This window comes from Hypanus sabinus, chromosome 8 (genome assembly GCF_030144855.1).
Source record: "Hypanus sabinus isolate sHypSab1 chromosome 8, sHypSab1.hap1, whole genome shotgun sequence".
Taxonomy (NCBI): domain Eukaryota; kingdom Metazoa; phylum Chordata; class Chondrichthyes; order Myliobatiformes; family Dasyatidae; genus Hypanus; species Hypanus sabinus.
In genome coordinates this window covers 93,827,945-93,850,438 of record NC_082713.1, presented here as the reverse complement: position 1 = coordinate 93,850,438, position 22,494 = coordinate 93,827,945, and positions in this window count along the sequence as shown.

Sequence of the window (22,494 nt, the reverse complement as noted above, 5' to 3'; positions counted from 1 at the left end):
CAGAGTAGTTATGTACACAACCTTACCTCAGAATGCATTGAATAGAAAGTAATGCATTCAACTCAATGGTGTACAGTTCTATTTAGTTGATAACTTCTATGTGCTAACATGATGTAAACAATGTTAGCACACTAACCATATGATTTAGAGTTGTCTGCAACAAATTTTATGAGTGTGCTACCTATGCTCCAGAAGTTACTTTCAGTAACATTACCTTCTCTACACAGTGGAACTTTAGCCTTTGCAGAAGTAAACCAAGTCAATGGCTGTTCCACTGTAAATGGTAACAGGTAGGTTACTGAATTCAGCTTGCATTGGAGTATTCCATGGACTGAGCACTCTACATGCAAAATCTATATTGTTGCAAACCACCCAGAGTAGTTATGTACACAACCTTACCTCAGAATGCATTGAATAGAAAGTAATGCATTCAACTCAATGGTGTACAGTTCTATTTAGTTGATAACTTCTATGTGCTAACATGATGTAAACAATGTTAGCACACTAACCATATGATTTAGAGTTGTCTGCAACCAATTTTATGAGTGTGCTACCTATGCTCCAGAATTTAGTTTCAGTAACATTACCTTCTCTACACAGTGGAACTTTAGCCTTTGCAGAAGTAAACCAAGTCAATGGCTGTTCCACTGTAAATGGTAACAGGTAGCTTACTGAATTCAGCTTGCATTGGAGTATTCCATGGCACTGAGCACTCTACATGCAATATCTATACAGTTCCAAATCACCCAGAGTAGTTATGTACCCAACCTTACCACAGAATGCATTGAATAGAATGTAATGCATTCAACTCAATGGAGTGTACAGTTCAATTCTGTTGATAACTACTATGTGCTAACATGATGTAAACATTGTTAGCACACTAACCATACGATTTAGAGTTGTCTGCAACCAATTTTATGAGTGTGCTACCTATGCTCCAGAAGTTACTTTCAGTAACATTACCTTCTCTACACAGTGGAACTTTAGCCTTTGCAGAAGTAAACCAAGTCAATGGCTGTCCCACTGTAAATGGTAACAGGTAGCTTACTGAATTCAGCTTGCATTGGAGTATTCCATGGCCGTGAGCACTCTACATGCAATACCTATACAGTTCCAAACCACCCAGAGTAGTTATGTACACAACCTTACCTCAGAATGCATTGAAGAGAAAGTAATGCATTGAACTCAAAGGAGTGTACAGTTGTATTTAGCTGATAACTACTATGTGCTAAGATGATGTAAACATTGTTAGTACACTAATCATATGATTTAGAGTTGTCTGCAACCAATTTCATGAGTGTGCTACCTATGCTCCAGAATTTACTTTCAGTAACATTACCTTCTCTACACCGTGGAACTTTAGCCTTTGCAGAATTAAACCAAGTCAATGGCTGTTCCACTGTAAATGGTAACAGGTAGCTTACTGAATTCAGCTTGCATTGGAGTATTCCATGGCCGTGAGCACTCTACATGCAATACCTATACAGTTCCAAACCACCCAGAGTAGTTATGTACACAACCTTACCTCAGAATGCATTGAAGAGAAAGTAATGCATTCAACTCAATGGAGTGTACAGTTCAATGTTGCTGATAACTACTATCTGCTAACATGATGTAAACATTGTTAGCACACTAAACATATGCTTTAGAGTTGTCTGCAACCAATTTTATGAGTGTGCTACCTATGCTCCAGAAGTTACTTTCAGTAACATTACCTTCTCTACACAGTGGAACTTTAGCCTTTGCAGAAGTAAACCAAGTCAATGGCTGTTCCACTGTAAATGGTAACAGGTAGGTTACTGAATTCAGCTTGCATTGGAGTATTCCATGGACTGAGCACTCTACATGCAAAATCTATATTGTTGCAAACCACCCAGAGTAGTTATGTACACAACCTTACCTCAGAATGCATTGAATAGAAAGTAATGCATTCAACTCAATGGAGTGTACAGTTCTATTTAGCTGATAACTACTATGTGCTAACCTGATGTAAACAATGTTAGCACACTAACCATATGATTTAGAGTTGTCTGCAACCAATTTTATGAGTGTGCTACCTATGCTCCAGAATTTAGTTTCAGTAACATTACCTTCTCTACACAGTGGAACTTTAGCCTTTGCAGAAGTAAACCAAGTCAATGGCTGTTCCACTGTAAATGGTAACAGGTAGGTTACTGAATTCAGCTTGCATTGGAGTATTCCATGGCAGTGAGCACTCTACAAGCAAAATCTATACAGTTCCAAACCACCCAGAGTAGTTATGTACACAACCTTACCACAGAATGCATTGAATAGAATGTAATGCATTCAACTCAATGGAGTGTACAGTTCAATTCTGTTGATAACTACTATGTGCTAACATGATGTAAACATTGTTAGCACACTAACCATATGATTTAGAGTTGTCTGCAACCAATTTTATGAGTGTGCTACCTATGCTCCAGAATTTAGTTTCAGTAACATTACCTTCTCTACACAGTGGAACTTTAGTCTTTGCAGAAGTAAACCAAGTCAATGGCTGTTCCACTGTAAATGGTAACAGGTAGGTTACTGAATTTAGCTTGCATTGGAGTATTCCATGGACTGAGCACTCTACATGCAAAATCTATACAGTTCCAAACCACCCAGAGTAGTTATGTACACAACCTTACCTCAGAATGCATTGTATAGAAAGTAATGCATTCAACTCAATGCAGTGTACAGTTCTATTGAGCTGATAACTACTATGTGCTAACATGATGTAAACAATGTTAGCACACTAACCATATGATTTAAGATTGTCTGCAACCAATTTTATGAGTGTGCTAACTATGCTCCAGAATTTACTTTCAGTAACATTACCTTCTCTACACAGTGGAACTTTAGCCTTTGCAGAATTAAACCAAGTCAATGGCTGTTCCACTGTAAATGGTAACAGGTAGGTTACTGAATTCAGCTTGCATTGGAGTATTCCATGGACTGAGCACTCTACATGCAAAATCTATATAGTTCCAAACCACCCAGAGTAGTTATGTACACAACCTTACCTCAGAATGCATTGAATAGAAAGTAATGCATTCAACTCAATGGTGTACAGTTCTATTTAGTTGATAACTTCTATGTGCTAACATGATGTAAACAATGTTAGCACACTAACCATATGATTTAGAGTTGTCTGCAACCAATTTTATGAGTGTGCTACCTATGCTCCAGAATTTAGTTTCAGTAACATTACCTTCTCTACACAGTGGAACTTTAGCCTTTGCAGAAGTAAACCAAGTCAATGGCTGTTCCACTGTAAATGGTAACAGGTAGCTTACTGAATTCAGCTTGCATTGGAGTATTCCATGGCACTGAGCACTCTACATGCAATATCTATACAGTTCCAAATCACCCAGAGTAGTTATGTACCCAACCTTACCACAGAATGCATTGAATAGAAAGTGATGCTTTCAACTCAATGGAGTGTACAGTTCAATTTTGCTGATAACTACTATGTGCTATCATTATTTAAACATTGTTAGCACACTACCCATATGATTTAGAGTTGTTTGCAACCAATGTTATCAGTGTGCTACCGATACTCCAGAAGTTACTTTCAGTAACATTACCTTCTCTACACAGTGGAACTTTAGCCTTTGCAGAAGTAAACCAAGTCAATGGCTGTTCCACTGTAAATGGTAACAGGTAGGTTACTGAATTCAGCTTGCATTGGAGTATTCCATGGCAGTGAGCACTCTACATGCAAAATCTATACAGTTCCAAACCACCCAGAGTAGTTATGTACACAACCTTACCACAGAATGCATTGAATAGAATGTAATGCATTCAACTCAATGGAGTGTACAGTTCAATTCTGTTGATAACTACTATGTGCTAACATGATGTAAACATTGTTAGCACACTAACCATACGATTTAGAGTTGTCTGCAACCAATTTTATGAGTGTGCTACCTATGCTCCAGAAGTTACTTTCAGTAACATTACCTTCTCTACACAGTGGAACTTTAGCCTTTGCAGAAGTAAACCAAGTCAATGGCTGTCCCACTGTAAATGGTAACAGGTAGCTTACTGAATTCAGCTTGCATTGGAGTATTCCATGGCTGTGAGCACTCTACATGCAATACCTATACAGTTCCAAACCACCCAGAGTAGTTATGTACACAACCTTACCTCAGAATGCATTGAAGAGAAAGTAATGCATTGAACTCAAAGGAGTGTACAGTTGTATTTAGCTGATAACTACTATGTGCTAAGATGATGTAAACATTGTTAGTACACTAATCATATGATTTAGAGTTGTCTGCAACCAATTTCATGAGTGTGCTACCTATGCTCCAGAATTTACTTTCAGTAACATTACCTTCTCTACACCGTGGAACTTTAGCCTTTGCAGAATTAAACCAAGTCAATGGCTGTTCCACTGTAAATGGTAACAGGTAGGTTACTGAATTCAGCTTGCATTGGAGTATTCCATGGACTGAGCACTCTACATGCAAAATCTATATAGTTCCTAACCACCCAGAGTAGTTATGTACACAACCTTACCTCAGAATGCATTGAATAGAAAGTAATGCATTCAACTCAATGGTGTACAGTTCTATTTAGTTGATAACTTCTATGTGCTAACATGATGTAAACAATGTTAGCACACTAACCATATGATTTAGAGTTGTCTGCAACAAATTTTATCAGTGCGCTACCTATGCTCCAGAAGTTACTTTCAGTAACATTACCTTCTCTACACAGTGGAACTTTAGCCTTTGCAGAAGTAAACCAAGTCAATGGCTGTTCCACTGTAAATTGTAACAGGTAGGTTACTGAATTCAGCTTGCATTGGAGTATTCCATGGTACTGAGCACTCTACATGCAATATCTATACAGTTCCAAATCACCCTGAGTAGTTATGTACACAAACTTACCACAGACTGCATTCAATAGAAAGTAATGCATTCAACTCAATGGAGTGTACAGTTCAAAGTTGCTGATAACTACTATCTGCTAATATGATGTAAACATTGTTAGCACACTAAACATATGCTTTAGAGTTGTCTGCAACCAATTTTATGAGTGTGCTACCTATGCTCCAGAAGTTACTTTCAGTAACATTACCTTCTCTACACAGTGGAACTTTAGCCTTTGCAGAAGTAAACCAAGTCAATGGCTGTTCCACTGTAAATGGTAACAGGTAGGTTACTGAATTCAGCTTGCATTGGAGTATTCCATGGACTGAGCACTCTACATGCAAAATCTATATTGTTGCAAACCACCCAGAGTAGTTATGTACACAACCTTACCTCAGAATGCATTGAATAGAAAGTAATGCATTCAACTCAATGGAGTGTACAGTTCTATTTAGCTGATAACTACTATGTGCTAACCTGATGTAAACAATGTTAGCACACTAACCATATGATTTAGAGTTGTCTGCAACCAATTTTATGAGTGTGCTACCTATGCTCCAGAATTTAGTTTCAGTAACATTACCTTCTCTACACAGTGGAACTTTAGCCTTTGCAGAAGTAAACCAAGTCAATGGCTGTTCCACTGTAAATGGTAACAGGTAGGTTACTGAATTCAGCTTGCATTGGAGTATTCCATGGCAGTGAGCACTCTACAAGCAAAATCTATACAGTTCCAAACCACCCAGAGTAGTTATGTACACAACCTTACCACAGAATGCATTGAATAGAATGTAATGCATTCAACTCAATGGAGTGTACAGTTCAATTCTGTTGATAACTACTATGTGCTAACATGATGTAAACATTGTTAGCACACTAACCATATGATTTAGAGTTGTCTGCAACCAATTTTATGAGTGTGCTACCTATGCTCCAGAATTTAGTTTCAGTAACATTACCTTCTCTACACAGTGGAACTTTAGCCTTTGCAGAAGTAAACCAAGTCAATGGCTGTTCCACTGTAAATGGTAACAGGTAGCTTACTGAATTCAGCTTGCATTGGAGTATTCCATGGCCGTGAGCACTCTACATGCAATACCTATACAGTTCCAAACCACCCAGAGTAGTTATGTACACAACCTTACCTCAGAATGCATTGAAGAGAAAGTAATGCATTGAACTCAAAGGAGTGTACAGTTGTATTTAGCTGATAACTACTATGTGCTAAGATGATGTAAACATTGTTAGTACACTAATCATATGATTTAGAGTTGTCTGCAAACAATTTCATGAGTGTGCTACCTATGCTCCAGAATTTACTTTCAGTAACATTACCTTCTCTACACCGTGGAACTTTAGCCTTTGCAGAATTAAACCAAGTCAATGGCTGTTCCACTGTAAATGGTAACAGGTAGGTTACTGAATTCAGCTTGCATTGGAGTATTCCATGGACTGAGCACTCTACATGCAAAATCTATATAGTTCCAAACCACCCAGAGTAGTTATGTACACAACCTTACCTCAGAATGCATTGAATAGAAAGTAATGCATTCAACTCAATGGTGTACAGTTCTATTTAGTTGATAACTTCTATGTGCTAACATGATGTAAACAATGTTAGCACACTAACCATATGATTTAGAGTTGTCTGCAACAAATTTTATCAGTGCGCTACCTATGCTCCAGAAGTTACTTTCAGTAACATTACCTTCTCTACACAGTGGAACTTTAGCCTTTGCAGAAGTAAACCAAGTCAATGGCTGTTCCACTGTAAATTGTAACAGGTAGGTTACTGAATTCAGCTTGCATTGGAGTATTCCATGGTACTGAGCACTCTACATGCAATATCTATACAGTTCCAAATCACCCTGAGTAGTTATGTACACAAACTTACCACAGACTGCATTCAATAGAAAGTAATGCATTCAACTCAATGGAGTGTACAGTTCAATGTTGCTGATAACTACTATCTGCTAACATGATGTAAACATTGTTAGCACACTAAACATATGCTTTAGAGTTGTCTGCAACCAATTTTATGAGTGTGCTACCTATGCTCCAGAAGTTACTTTCAGTAACATTACCTTCTCTACACAGTGGAACTTTAGCCTTTGCAGAAGTAAACCAAGTCAATGGCTGTTCCACTGTAAATGGTAACAGGTAGGTTACTGAATTCAGCTTGCATTGGAGTATTCCATGGACTGAGCACTCTACATGCAAAATCTATATTGTTGCAAACCACCCAGAGTAGTTATGTACACAACCTTACCTCAGAATGCATTGAATAGAAAGTAATGCATTCAACTCAATGGAGTGTACAGTTCTATTTAGCTGATAACTACTATGTGCTAACCTGATGTAAACAATGTTAGCACACTAACCATATGATTTAGAGTTGTCTGCAACCAATTTTATGAGTGTGCTACCTATGCTCCAGAATTTACTTTCAGTAACATTACCTTCTCTACACAGTGGAACTTTAGCCTTTGCAGAAGTAAACCAAGTCAATGGCTGTTCCACTGTAAATGGTAACAGGTAGGTTACTGAATTCAGCTTGCATTGGAGAATTCCATGGCAGTGAGCACTCTACAAGCAAAATCTATACAGTTCCAAACCACCCAGAGTAGTTATGTACACAACCTTACCACAGAATGCATTGAATAGAATGTAATGCATTCAACTCAATGGAGTGTACAGTTCAATTCTGTTGATAACTACTATGTGCTAACATGATGTAAACATTGTTAGCACACTAACCATATGATTTAGAGTTGTCTGCAACCAATTTTATGAGTGTGCTACCTATGCTCCAAAATTTAGTTTCAGTAACATTACCTTCTCTACACAGTGGAACTTTAGCCTTTGCAGAAGTAAACCAAGTCAATGGCTGTTCCACTGTAAATGGTAACAGGTAGGTTACTGAATTTAGCTTGCATTCGAGTATTCCATGGACCGAGCACTCTACATGCAAAATCTATACAGTTCCAAACCACCCAGAGTAGTTATGTACACAACCTTACCTCAGAATGCATTGTATAGAAAGTAATGCATTCAACTCAATGCAGTGTACAGTTCTATTTAGCTGATAACTACTATGTGCTAACATGATGTAAACAATGTTAGCACACTAACCATATGATTTAGAGTTGTTTGCAACCAATGTTATCAGTGTGCTACCTATGCTCCAGAAGTTACTTTCAGTAACATTACCTTCTCTACACAGTGGAACTTTAGCCTTTGCAGAAGTAAACCAAGTCAATGGCTGTTCCACTGTAAATGGTAACAGGTAGGTTACTGAATTCAGCTTGCATTGGAGTATTCCATGGCAGTGAGCACTCTACATGCAAAATCTATACAGTTCCAAACCACCCAGAGTAGTTATGTACACAACCTTACCACAGAATGCATTGAATAGAATGTAATGCATTCAACTCAATGGAGTGTACAGTTCAATTCTGTTGATAACTACTATGTGCTAACATGATGTAAACATTGTTAGCACACTAACCATACGATTTAGAGTTGTCTGCAACCAATTTTATGAGTGTGCTACCTATGCTCCAGAAGTTACTTTCAGTAACATTACCTTCTCTACACAGTGGAACTTTAGCCTTTGCAGAAGTAAACCAAGTCAATGGCTGTCCCACTGTAAATGGTAACAGGTAGCTTACTGAATTCAGCTTGCATTGGAGTATTCCATGGCTGTGAGCACTCTACATGCAATACCTATACAGTTCCAAACCACCCAGAGTAGTTATGTACACAACCTTACCTCAGAATGCATTGAAGAGAAAGTAATGCATTGAACTCAAAGGAGTGTACAGTTGTATTTAGCTGATAACTACTATGTGCTAAGATGATGTAAACATTGTTAGTACACTAATCATATGATTTAGAGTTGTCTGCAACCAATTTCATGAGTGTGCTACCTATGCTCCAGAATTTACTTTCAGTAACATTACCTTCTCTACACCGTGGAACTTTAGCCTTTGCAGAATTAAACCAAGTCAATGGCTGTTCCACTGTAAATGGTAACAGGTAGGTTACTGAATTCAGCTTGCATTGGAGTATTCCATGGACTGAGCACTCTACATGCAAAATCTATATAGTTCCTAACCACCCAGAGTAGTTATGTACACAACCTTACCTCAGAATGCATTGAATAGAAAGTAATGCATTCAACTCAATGGTGTACAGTTCTATTTAGTTGATAACTTCTATGTGCTAACATGATGTAAACAATGTTAGCACACTAACCATATGATTTAGAGTTGTCTGCAACAAATTTTATCAGTGCGCTACCTATGCTCCAGAAGTTACTTTCAGTAACATTACCTTCTCTACACAGTGGAACTTTAGCCTTTGCAGAAGTAAACCAAGTCAATGGCTGTTCCACTGTAAATTGTAACAGGTAGGTTACTGAATTCAGCTTGCATTGGAGTATTCCATGGTACTGAGCACTCTACATGCAATATCTATACAGTTCCAAATCACCCTGAGTAGTTATGTACACAAACTTACCACAGACTGCATTCAATAGAAAGTAATGCATTCAACTCAATGGAGTGTACAGTTCAAAGTTGCTGATAACTACTATCTGCTAACATGATGTAAACATTGTTAGCACACTAAACATATGCTTTAGAGTTGTCTGCAACCAATTTTATGAGTGTGCTACCTATGCTCCAGAAGTTACTTTCAGTAACATTACCTTCTCTACACAGTGGAACTTTAGCCTTTGCAGAAGTAAACCAAGTCAATGGCTGTTCCACTGTAAATGGTAACAGGTAGGTTACTGAATTCAGCTTGCATTGGAGTATTCCATGGACTGAGCACTCTACATGCAAAATCTATATTGTTGCAAACCACCCAGAGTAGTTATGTACACAACCTTACCTCAGAATGCATTGAATAGAAAGTAATGCATTCAACTCAATGGAGTGTACAGTTCTATTTAGCTGATAACTACTATGTGCTAACCTGATGTAAACAATGTTAGCACACTAACCATATGATTTAGAGTTGTCTGCAACCAATTTTATGAGTGTGCTACCTATGCTCCAGAATTTAGTTTCAGTAACATTACCTTCTCTACACAGTGGAACTTTAGCCTTTGCAGAAGTAAACCAAGTCAATGGCTGTTCCACTGTAAATGGTAACAGGTAGGTTACTGAATTCAGCTTGCATTGGAGTATTCCATGGCAGTGAGCACTCTACAAGCAAAATCTATACAGTTCCAAACCACCCAGAGTAGTTATGTACACAACCTTACCACAGAATGCATTGAATAGAATGTAATGCATTCAACTCAATGGTGTGTACAGTTCAATTCTGTTGATAACTACTATGTGCTAACATGATGTAAACATTGTTAGCACACTAACCATATGATTTAGAGTTGTCTGCAACCAATTTTATGAGTGTGCTACCTATGCTCCAGAATTTAGTTTCAGTAACATTACCTTCTCTACACAGTGGAACTTTAGCCTTTGCAGAAGTAAACCAAGTCAATGGCTGTTCCACTGTAAATGGTAACAGGTAGGTTACTGAATTTAGCTTGCATTGGAGTATTCCATGGACTGAGCACTCTACATGCAAAATCTATACAGTTCCAAACCACCCAGAGTAGTTATGTACACAACCTTACCTCAGAATGCATTGTATAGAAAGTAATGCATTCAACTCAATGCAGTGTACAGTTCTATTTAGCTGATAACTACTATGTGCTAACATGATGTAAACAATGTTAGCACACTAACCATATGATTTAAGATTGTCTGCAACCAATTTTATGAGTGTGCTAACTATGCTCCAGAATTTACTTTCAGTAACATTACCTTCTCTACACAGTGGAACTTTAGCCTTTGCAGAATTAAACCAAGTCAATGGCTGTTCCACTGTAAATGGTAACAGGTAGCTTACTGAATTCAGCTTGCATTGGAGTATTCCATGGCACTGAGCACTCTACATGCAATATCTATACAGTTCCAAATCACCCAGAGTAGTTATGTACCCAACCTTACCACAGAATGCATTGAATAGAAAGTGATGCTTTCAACTCAATGGAGTGTACAGTTCAATTTTGCTGATAACTACTATGTGCTATCATTATTTAAACATTGTTAGCACACTACCCATATGATTTAGAGTTGTTTGCAACCAATGTTATCAGTGTGCTACCGATACTCCAGAAGTTACTTTCAGTAACATTACCTTCTCTACACAGTGGAACTTTAGCCTTTGCAGAAGTAAACCAAGTCAATGGCTGTTCCACTGTAAATGGTAACAGGTAGGTTACTGAATTCAGCTTGCATTGGAGTATTCCATGGAAGTGAGCACTCTACATGCAAAATCTATACAGTTCCAAACCACCCAGAGTAGTTATGTACACAACCTTACCACAGAATGCATTGAATAGAATGTAATGCATTCAACTCAATGGAGTGTACAGTTCAATTCTGTTGATAACTACTATGTGCTAACATGATGTAAACATTGTTAGCACACTAACCATACGATTTAGAGTTGTCTGCAACCAATTTTATCAGTGTGCTACCTATGCTCCAGAAGTTACTTTCAATAACATTACCTTCGCAACACAGTGGAACTTTAGCCTTTGCAGAAGTAAACCAAGTCAATGGCTGTTCCACTGTAAATGGTAACAGGTAGGTTACTGAATTCAGCTTGCATTGGAGTATTCCATGGCAGTGAGCACTCTACATGCAAAATCTATACAGTTCCAAACCACCCAGAGTAGTTATGTACACAACCTTACCACAGAATGCATTGAATAGAATGTAATGCATTCAACTCAATGGAGTGTACAGTTCAATTCTGTTGATAACTACTATGTGCTAACATGATGTAAACATTGTTAGCACACTAACCATACGATTTAGAGTTGTCTGCAACCAATTTTATGAGTGTGCTACCTATGCTCCAGAAGTTACTTTCAGTAACATTACCTTCTCTACACAGTGGAACTTTAGCCTTTGCAGAAGTAAACCAAGTCAATGGCTGTCCCACTGTAAATGGTAACAGGTAGCTTACTGAATTCAGCTTGCATTGGAGTATTCCATGGCCGTGAGCACTCTACATGCAATACCTATACAGTTCCAAACCACCCAGAGTAGTTATGTACACAACCTTACCTCAGAATGCATTGAAGAGAAAGTAATGCATTGAACTCAAAGGAGTGTACAGTTCTATTTAGTTGATAACTTCTATGTGCTAACATGATGTAAACAATGTTAGCACACTAACCATATGATTTAGAGTTGTCTGCAACAAATTTTATCAGTGCGCTACCTATGCTCCAGAAGTTACTTTCAGTAACATTACCTTCTCTACACAGTGGAACTTTAGCCTTTGCAGAAGTAAACCAAGTCAATGGCTGTTCCACTGTAAATTGTAATAGGTAGGTTACTGAATTCAGCTTGCATTGGAGTATTCCATGGTACTGAGCACTCTACATGCAATATCTATACAGTTCCAAATCACCCTGAGTAGTTATGTACACAAACTTACCACAGACTGCATTCAATAGAAAGTAATGCATTCAACTCAATGGAGTGTACAGTTCAATGTTGCTGATAACTACTATCTGCTAACATGATGTAAACATTGTTAGCACACTAAACATATGCTTTAGAGTTGTCTGCAACCAATTTTATGAGTGTGCTACCTATGCTCCAGAAGTTACTTTCAGTAACATTACCTTCTCTACACAGTGGAACTTTAGCCTTTGCAGAAGTAAACCAAGTCAATGGCTGTTCCACTGTAAATGGTAACAGGTAGGTTACTGAATTCAGCTTGCATTGGAGTATTCCATGGACTGAGCACTCTACATGCAAAATCTATATTGTTGCAAACCACCAAGAGTAGTTATGTACACAACCTTACCTCAGAATGCATTGAATAGAAAGTAATGCATTCAACTCAATGGAGTGTACAGTTCTATTTAGCTGATAACTACTATGTGCTAACCTGATGTAAACAATGTTAGCACACTAACCATATGATTTAGAGTTGTCTGCAACCAATTTTATGAGTGTGCTACCTATGCTCCAGAATTTAGTTTCAGTAACATTACCTTCTCTACACAGTGGAACTTTAGCCTTTGCAGAAGTAAACCAAGTCAATGGCTGTTCCACTGTAAATGGTAACAGGTAGCTTACTGAATTCAGCTTGCATTGGAGTATTCCATGGCACTGAGCACTCTACATGCAATATCTATACAGTTCCAAATCACCCAGAGTAGTTATGTACCCAACCTTACCACAGAATGCATTGAATAGAAAGTGATGCTTTCAACTCAATGGAGTTTACAGTTCAAGTTTGCTGATAACTACTATGTGCTATCATGATTTAAACATTGTTAGCACTCTACCCATATGATTTAGAGTTGTCTGCAACCAATGTTATGAGTGTGCTACCTATGCTCCAGAATTTTGTTTCAGTAACATTACCTTCTCTACACAGTGGAACTTTTGCCTTTGCAGAAGTAAACCAAGTCAATGGCTGTTCCACTGTAAATGGTAACAGGTAGGTTACTGAATTCAGCTTGCATTGGAGTATTCCATGGCAGTGAGCACTCTACAAGCAAAATCTATACAGTTCCAAACCACCCAGAGTAGTTATGTACACAACCTTACCACAGAATGCATTGAATAGAATGTAATGCATTCAACTCAATGGAGTGTACAGTTCAATTCAGTTGATAACTACTATGTGCTAACATGATGTAAACATTGTTAGCACACTAACCATATGATTTAGAGTTGTCTGCAACCAATTTTATGAGTGTGCTACCTATGCTCCAGAATTTAGTTTCAGTAACATTACCTTCTCTACACAGTGGAACTTTAGCCTTTGCAGAAGTAAACCAAGTCAATGGCTGTTCCACTGTAAATGGTAACAGGTAGGTTACTGAATTTAGCTTGCATTGGAGTATTCCATGGACTGAGCACTCTACATGCAAAATCTATACAGTTCCAAACCACCCAGAGTAGTTATGTACACAACCTTACCTCAGAATGCATTGTATAGAAAGTAATGCATTCAACTCAATGCAGTGTACAGTTCTATTTAGCTGATAACTACTATGTGCTAACATGATGTAAACAATGTTAGCACACTAACCATATGATTTAAGATTGTCTGCAACCAATTTTATGAGTGTGCTAACTATGCTCCAGAATTTACTTTCAGTAACATTACCTTCTCTACACAGTGGAACTTTAGCCTTTGCAGAAGTAAACCAAGTCAATGGCTGTTCCACTGTAAATGGTAACAGGTAGGTTACTGAGTTCAGCTTGCATTGGAGTATTCCATGGAAGTGAGCACTCTACATGCAAAATCTATACAGTTCCAAACCACCCAGAGTAGTTATGTACACAACCTTACCACAGAATGCATTGAATAGAATGTAATGCATTCAACTCAATGGAGTGTACAGTTCAATTCTGTTGATAACTACTATGTGCTAACATGATGTAAACATTGTTAGCACACTAACCATACGATTTAGAGTTGTCTGCAACCAATTTTATGAGTGTGCTACCTATGCTCCAGAAGTTACTTTCAGTAACATTACCTTCTCTACACAGTGGAACTTTAGCCTTTGCAGAAGTAAACCAAGTCAATGGCTGTCCCACTGTAAATGGTAACAGGTAGCTTACTGAATTCAGCTTGCATTGGAGTATTCCATGGCCGTGAGCACTCTACATGCAATACCTATACAGTTCCAAACCACCCAGAGTAGTTATGTACACAACCTTACCTCAGAATGCATTGAAGAGAAAGTAATGCATTGAACTCAAAGGAGTGTACAGTTGTATTTAGCTGATAACTACTATGTACTAAGATGATGTAAACATTGTTAGTACACTAATCATATGATTTAGAGTTGTCTGCAACCAATTTCATGAGTGTGCTACCTATGCTCCAGAATTTACTTTCAGTACATTACCTTCTCTACACCGTGGAACTTTAGCCTTTGCAGAATTAAACCAAGTCAATGGCTGTTCCACTGTAAATGGTAACAGGTAGGTTACTGAAGTCAGCTTGCATTGCAGTATTCCATGGACTGAGCACTCTACATGCAAAATCTATATAGTTCCAAACCACCCAGAGTAGTTACGTACACAACCTTACCTCAGAATGCATTGAATAGAAAGTAATGCATTCAACTCAATGGTGTACAGTTCTATTTAGTTGATAACTTCTATGTGCTAACATGATGTAAACAATGTTAGCACACTAACCATATGATTTAGAGTTGTCTGCAACAAATTTTATCAGTGCGCTACCTATGCTCCAGAAGTTACTTTCAGTAACATTACCTTCTCTACACAGTGGAACTTTAGCCTTTGCAGAATTAAACCAAGTCAATGGCTGTTCCACTGTAAATTGTAACAGGTAGGTTACTGAATTCAGCTTGCATTGGAGTATTCCATGGTACTGAGCACTCTACATGCAATATCTATACAGTTCCAAATCACCCTGAGTAGTTATGTACACAAACTTACCTCAGAATGCATTGAATAGAAAGTAATGCATTCAACTCAATGCAGTGTACAGTTCTATTTAGCTGATAACTACTATGTGCTAACCTGATGTAAACAATGTTAGCACACTAACCATATGATTTAGAGTTGTCTGCAACCAATTTTATGAGTGTGCTACCTATGCTCCAGAATTTAGTTTCAGTAACATTACCTTCTCTACACAGTGGAACTTTAGCCTTTGCAGAAGTAAACCAAGTCAATGGCTGTTCCACTGTAAATGGTAACAGGTAGCTTACTGAATTCAGCTTGCATTGGAGTATTCCATGGCACTGAGCACTCTACATGCAATATCTATACAGTTCCAAATCACCCAGAGTAGTTATGTACCCAACCTTACCACAGAATGCATTGAATAGAAAGTGATGCTTTCAACTCAATGGAGTGTACAGTTCAAGTTTGCTGATAACTACTATGTGCTATCATGATTTAAACATTGTTAGCACTCTACCCATATGATTTAGAGTTGTCTGCAACCAATGTTATGAGTGTACTACCTATACTCCAGAAGTTACTTTCAGTAACATTACCTTCTCTACACAGTGGAACTTTAGCCTTTGCAGAAGTAAACCAAGTCAATGGCTGTTCCACTGTAAATGGTAACAGGTAGGTTACTGAATTCAGCTTGCATTGGAGTATTCCATGGAAGTGAGCACTCTACATGCAAAATCTATACAGTTCCAAACCACCCAGAGTAGTTATGTACACAACCTTACCACAGAATGCATTGAATAGAATGTAATGCATTCAACTCAATGGAGTGTACAGTTCAATTCTGTTGATAACTACTATGTGCTAACATGATGTAAACATTGTTAGCACACTAACCATACGATTTAGAGTTGTCTGCAACCAATTTTATGAGTGTGCTACCTATGCTCCAGAAGTTACTTTCAGTAACATTACCTTCTCTACACAGTGGAACTTTAGCCTTTGCAGAAGTAAACCAAGTCAATGGCTGTCCCACTGTAAATGGTAACAGGTAGCTTACTGAATTCAGCTTGCATTGGAGTATTCCATGGCCGTGAGCACTCAACATGCAATACCTATACAGTTCCAAACCACCCAGAGTAGTTATGTACACAACCTTACCTCAGAATGCATTGAAGAGAAAGTAATGCATTGAACTCAAAGGAGTGTACAGTTGTATTTAGCTGATAACTACTATGTGCTAAGATGATGTAAACATTGTTAGTACACTAATCATATGATTTAGAGTTGTCTGCAACCAATTTCATGAGTGTGCTACCTATGCTCCAGAATTTACTTTCAGTACATTACCTTCTCTACACCGTGGAACTTTAGCCTTTGCAGAATTAAACCAAGTCAATGGCTGTTCCACTGTAAATGGTAACAGGTAGGTTACAGAAGTCAGCTTGCATTGCAGTATTCCATGGACTGAGCACTCTACATGCAAAATCTATATAGTTCCAAACCACCCAGAGTAGTTACGTACACAACCTTACCTCAGAATGCATTGAATAGAAAGTAATGCATTCAACTCAATGGTGTACAGTTCTATTTAGTTGATAACTTCTATGTGCTAACATGATGTAAACATTGTTAGCACACTAACCATACGATTTAGAGTTGTCTGCAACCAATTTTATGAGTGTGCTACCTATGCTCCAGAAGTTACTTTCAGTAACATTACCTTCTCTACACAGTGGAACTTTAGCCTTTGCAGAAGTAAACCAAGTCAATGGCTGTCCCACTGTAAATGGTAACAGGTAGCTTACTGAATTCAGCTTGCATTGGAGTATTCCATGGCCGTGAGCACTCTACATGCAATACCTATACAGTTCCAAACCACCCAGAGTAGTTATGTACACAACCTTACCTCAGAATGCATTGAAGAGAAAGTAATGCATTGAACTCAAAGGAGTGTACAGTTGTATTTAGCTGATAACTACTATGTGCTAAGATGATGTAAACATTGTTAGTACACTAATCATATGATTTAGAGTTGTCTGCAACCAATTTCATGAGTGTGCTACCTATGCTCCAGAATTTACTTTCAGTACATTACCTTCTCTACACCGTGGAACTTTAGCCTTTGCAGAATTAAACCAAGTCAATGGCTGTTCCACTGTAAATGATAACAGGTAGGTTACTGAAGTCAGCTTGCATTGCAGTATTCCATGGACTGAGCACTCTACATGCAAAATCTATATAGTTCCAAACCACCCAGAGTAGTTACGTACACAACCTTACCTCAGAATGCATTGAATAGAAAGTAATGCATTCAACTCAATGGTGTACAGTTCTATTTAGTTGATAACTTCTATGTGCTAACATGATGTAAACAATGTTAGCACACTAACCATATGATTTAGAGTTGTCTGCAACAAATTTTATCAGTGCGCTACCTATGCTCCAGAAGTTACTTTCAGTAACATTACCTTCTCTACACAGTGGAACTTTAGCCTTTGCAGAAGTAAACCAAGTCAATGGCTGTTCCACTGTAAATTGTAACAGGTAGGTTACTGAATTCAGCTTGCATTGGAGTATTCCATGGTACTGAGCACTCTACATGCAATATCTATACAGTTCCAAATCACCCTGAGTAGTTATGTACACAAACTTACCTCAGAATGCATTGAATAGAAAGTAATGCATTCAACTCAATGGAGTGTACAGTTCTATTTAGCTGATAACTACTATGTGCTAACCTGATGTAAACAATGTTAGCACACTAACCATATGATTTAGAGTTGTCTGCAACCAATTTTATGAGTCTGCTACCTATGCTCCAGAATTTAGTTTCAGTAACATTACCTTCTCTACACAGTGGAACTTTAGCCTTTGCAGAAGTAAACCAAGTCAATGGCTGTTCCACTGTAAATGGTAACAGGTAGCTTACTGAATTCAGCTTGCATTGGAGTATTCCATGGCACTGAGCACTCTACATGCAATATCTATACAGTTCCAAATCACCCAGAGTAGTTATGTACCCAACCTTACCACAGAATGCATTGAATAGAAAGTGATGCTTTCAACTCAATGGAGTGTACAGTTCAAGTTTGCTGATAACTACTATGTGCTATCATGATTTAAACATTGTTAGCACTCTACCCATATGATTTAGAGTTGTCTGCAACCAATGTTATGAGTGTACTACCTATACTCCAGAAGTTACTTTCAGTAACATTACCTTCTCTACACAGTGGAACTTTAGCCTTTGCAGAAGTAAACCAAGTCAATGGCTGTTCCACTGTAAATGGTAACAGGTAGCTTACTGAATTCAGCTTGCATTGGAGTATTCCATGGCACTGAGCACTCTACATGCAATATCTATACAGTTCCAAATCACCCAGAGTAGTTATGTACCGAACCTTACCACAGAATGCATTGAATAGAAAGTGATGCTTTCAACTCAATGGAGTGTACAGTTCAATTTTGCTGATAACTACTATGTGCTATCATTATTTAAACATTGTTAGCACACTACCCATATGATTTAGAGTTGTTTGCAACCAATGTTATCAGTGTGCTACCGATACTCCAGAAGTTACTTTCAGTAACATTACCTTCTCTACACAGTGGAACTTTAGCCTTTGCAGAAGTAAACCAAGTCAATGGCTGTTCCACTGTAAATGGTAACAGGTAGGTTACTGAATTCAGCTTGCATTGGAGTATTCCATGGAAGTGAGCACTCTACATGCAAAATCTATACAGTTCCAAACCACCCAGAGTAGTTATGTACACAACCTTACCACAGAATGCATTGAATAGAATGTAATGCATTCAACTCAATGGAGTGTACAGTTCAATTCTGTTGATAACTACTATGTGCTAACATGATGTAAACATTGTTAGCACACTAACCATACGATTTAGAGTTGTCTGCAACCAATTTTATGAGTGTGCTACCTATGCTCCAGAAGTTACTTTCAGTAACATTACCTTCTCTACACAGTGGAACTTTAGCCTTTGCAGAAGTAAACCAAGTCAATGGCTGTCCCACTGTAAATGGTAACAGGTAGCTTACTGAATTCAGCTTGCATTGGAGTATTCCATGGCCGTGAGCACTCTACATGCAATACCTATACAGTTCCAAACCACCCAGAGTAGTTATGTACACAACCTTACCTCAGAATGCATTGAAGAGAAAGTAATGCATTGAACTCAAAGGAGTGTACAGTTGTATTTAGCTGATAACTACTATGTGCTAAGATGATGTAAACATTGTTAGTACACTAATCATATGATTTAGAGTTGTCTGCAACCAATTTCATGAGTGTGCTACCTATGCTCCAGAATTTACTTTCAGTAACATTACCTTCTCTACACCGTGGAACTTTAGCCTTTGCAGAATTAAGCCAAGTCAATGGCTGTTCCACTGTAAATGGTAACAGGTAGGTTACTGAATTCAGCTTGCATTGGAGTATTCCATGGACTGAGCACTCTACATGCAAAATCTATATAGTTCCAAACCACCCAGAATAGTTATGTACACAACCTTACCTCAGAATGCATTGAATAGAAAGTAATGCATTCAACTCAATGGTGTACAGTTCTATTTAGTTGATAACTTCTATGTGCTAACATGATGTAAACAATGTTAGCACACTAACCATATGATTTAGAGTTGTCTGCAACAAATTTTATCAGTGCGCTACCTATGCTCCAGAAGTTACTTTCAGTAACATTACCTTCTCTACACAGTGGAACTTTAGCCTTTGCAGAAGTAAACCAAGTCAATGGCTGTTCCACTGTAAATTGTAACAGGTAGGTTACTGAATTCAGCTTGCATTGGAGTATTCCATGGTACTGAGCACTCTACATGCAATATCTATACAGTTCCAAATCACCCTGAGTAGTTATGTACACAAACTTACCACAGACTGCATTCAATAGAAAGTAATGCATTCAACTCAATGGAGTGTACAGTTCAATGTTGCTGATAACTACTATCTGCTAACATGATGTAAACATTGTTAGCACACTAAACATATGCTTTAGAGTTGTCTGCAACCAATTTTATGAGTGTGCTACCTATGCTCCAGAAGTTACTTTCAGTAACATTACCTTCTCTACACAGTGGAACTTTAGCCTTTGCAGAAGTAAACCAAGTCAATGGCTGTTCCACTGTAAATGGTAACAGGTAGGTTACTGAATTCAGCTTGCATTGGAGTATTCCATGGACTGAGCACTCTACATGCAAAATCTATATTGTTGCAAACCACCCAGAGTAGTTATGTACACAACCTTGCCTCAGAATGCATTGAATAGAAAGTAATGCATTCAACTCAATGGAGTGTACAGTTCTATTTAGCTGATAACTACTATGTGCTAAGCTGATGTAAACAATGTTAGCACACTAACCATATGATTTAGAGTTGTCTGCAACCAATTTTATGAGTGTGCTACCTATGCTCCAGAATTTAGTTTCAGTAACATTACCTTCTCTACACAGTGGAACTTTAGCCTTTGCAGAAGTAAACCAAGTCAATGGCTGTTCCACTGTAAATGGTAACAGGTAGCTTACTGAATTCAGCTTGCATTGGAGTATTCCATGGCACTGAGCACTCTACATGCAATATCTATACAGTTCCAAGTCACCCAGAGTAGTTATGTACCCAACCTTACCACAGAATGCATTGAATAGAAAGCGATGCTTTCAACTCAATGGAGTGTACAGTTCAAGTTTGCTGATAACTACTATGTGCTATCATGATTTAAACATTGTTAGCACTCTACCCATATGATTTAGAGTTGTCTGCAACCAATGTTATGAGTGTGCTACCTATACTCCAGAAGTTACTTTCAGTAACATTACCTTCTCTACACAGTGGAACTTTAGCCTTTGCAGAAGTAAACCAAGTCAATGGCTGTTCCACTGTAAATGGTAACAGGTAGGTTACTGAATTCAGCTTGCATTGGAGTATTCCATGGCAGTGAGCACTCTACAAGCAAAATCTATACAGTTCCAAACCACCCAGAGTAGTTATGTACACAACCTTACCACAGAATGCATTGAATAGAATGTAATGCATTCAACTCAATGGAGTGTACAGTTCAATTCTGTTGATAACTACTATGTGCTAACATGATGTAAACATTGTTAGCACACTAACCATATGATTTAGAGTTGTCTGCAACCAATTTTATGAGTGTGCTACCTATGCTCCAGAATTTAGTTTCAGTAACATTACCTTCTCTACACAGTGGAACTTTAGCCTTTGCAGAAGTAAACCAAGTCAATGGCTGTTCCACTGTAAATGGTAACAGGTAGGTTACTGAATTTAGCTTGCATTGGAGTATTCCATGGACTGAGCACTCTACATGCAAAATCTATACAGTTCCAAACCACCCAGAGTAGTTATGTACACAACCTTACCTCAGAATGCATTGAATAGAAAGTAATGCATTCAACTCAATGGTGTACAGTTCTATTTAGTTGATAACTTCTATGTGCTAACATGATGTAAACAATGTTAGCACACTAACCATATGATTTAGAGTTGTCTGCAACAAATTTTATCAGTGCGCTACCTATGCTCCAGAAGTTACTTTCAGTAACATTACCTTCTCTACACAGTGGAACTTTAGCCTTTGCAGAAGTAAACCAAGTCAATGGCTGTTCTACTGTAAATTGTAACAGGTAGGTTACTGAATTCAGCTTGCATTGGAGTATTCCATGGTACTGAGCACTCTACATGCAATATCTATACAGTTCCAAATCACCCTGAGTAGTTATGTACAAAAACTTACCACAGACTGCATTCAATAGAAAGTGATGCTTTCAACTCAATGGAGTGTACAGTTCAATTTTGCTGATAACTCCTATGTGCTATCATTATTTAAACATTGTTAGCACACTACCCATATGATTTATTGTCTGCAACCAATGTTATCAGTGTGCTACCGATTCTCCAGAAGTTACTTTCAGTAACATTACCTTCTCTACACAGTGGAACTTTAGCCTTTGCAGAAGTAAACCAAGTCAATGGCTGTTCCACTGTAAATGGTAACAGGTAGGTTACTGAATTCAGCTTGTATTGGAGTATTCCATGGCAGTGAGCACTCTACATGCAAAATCT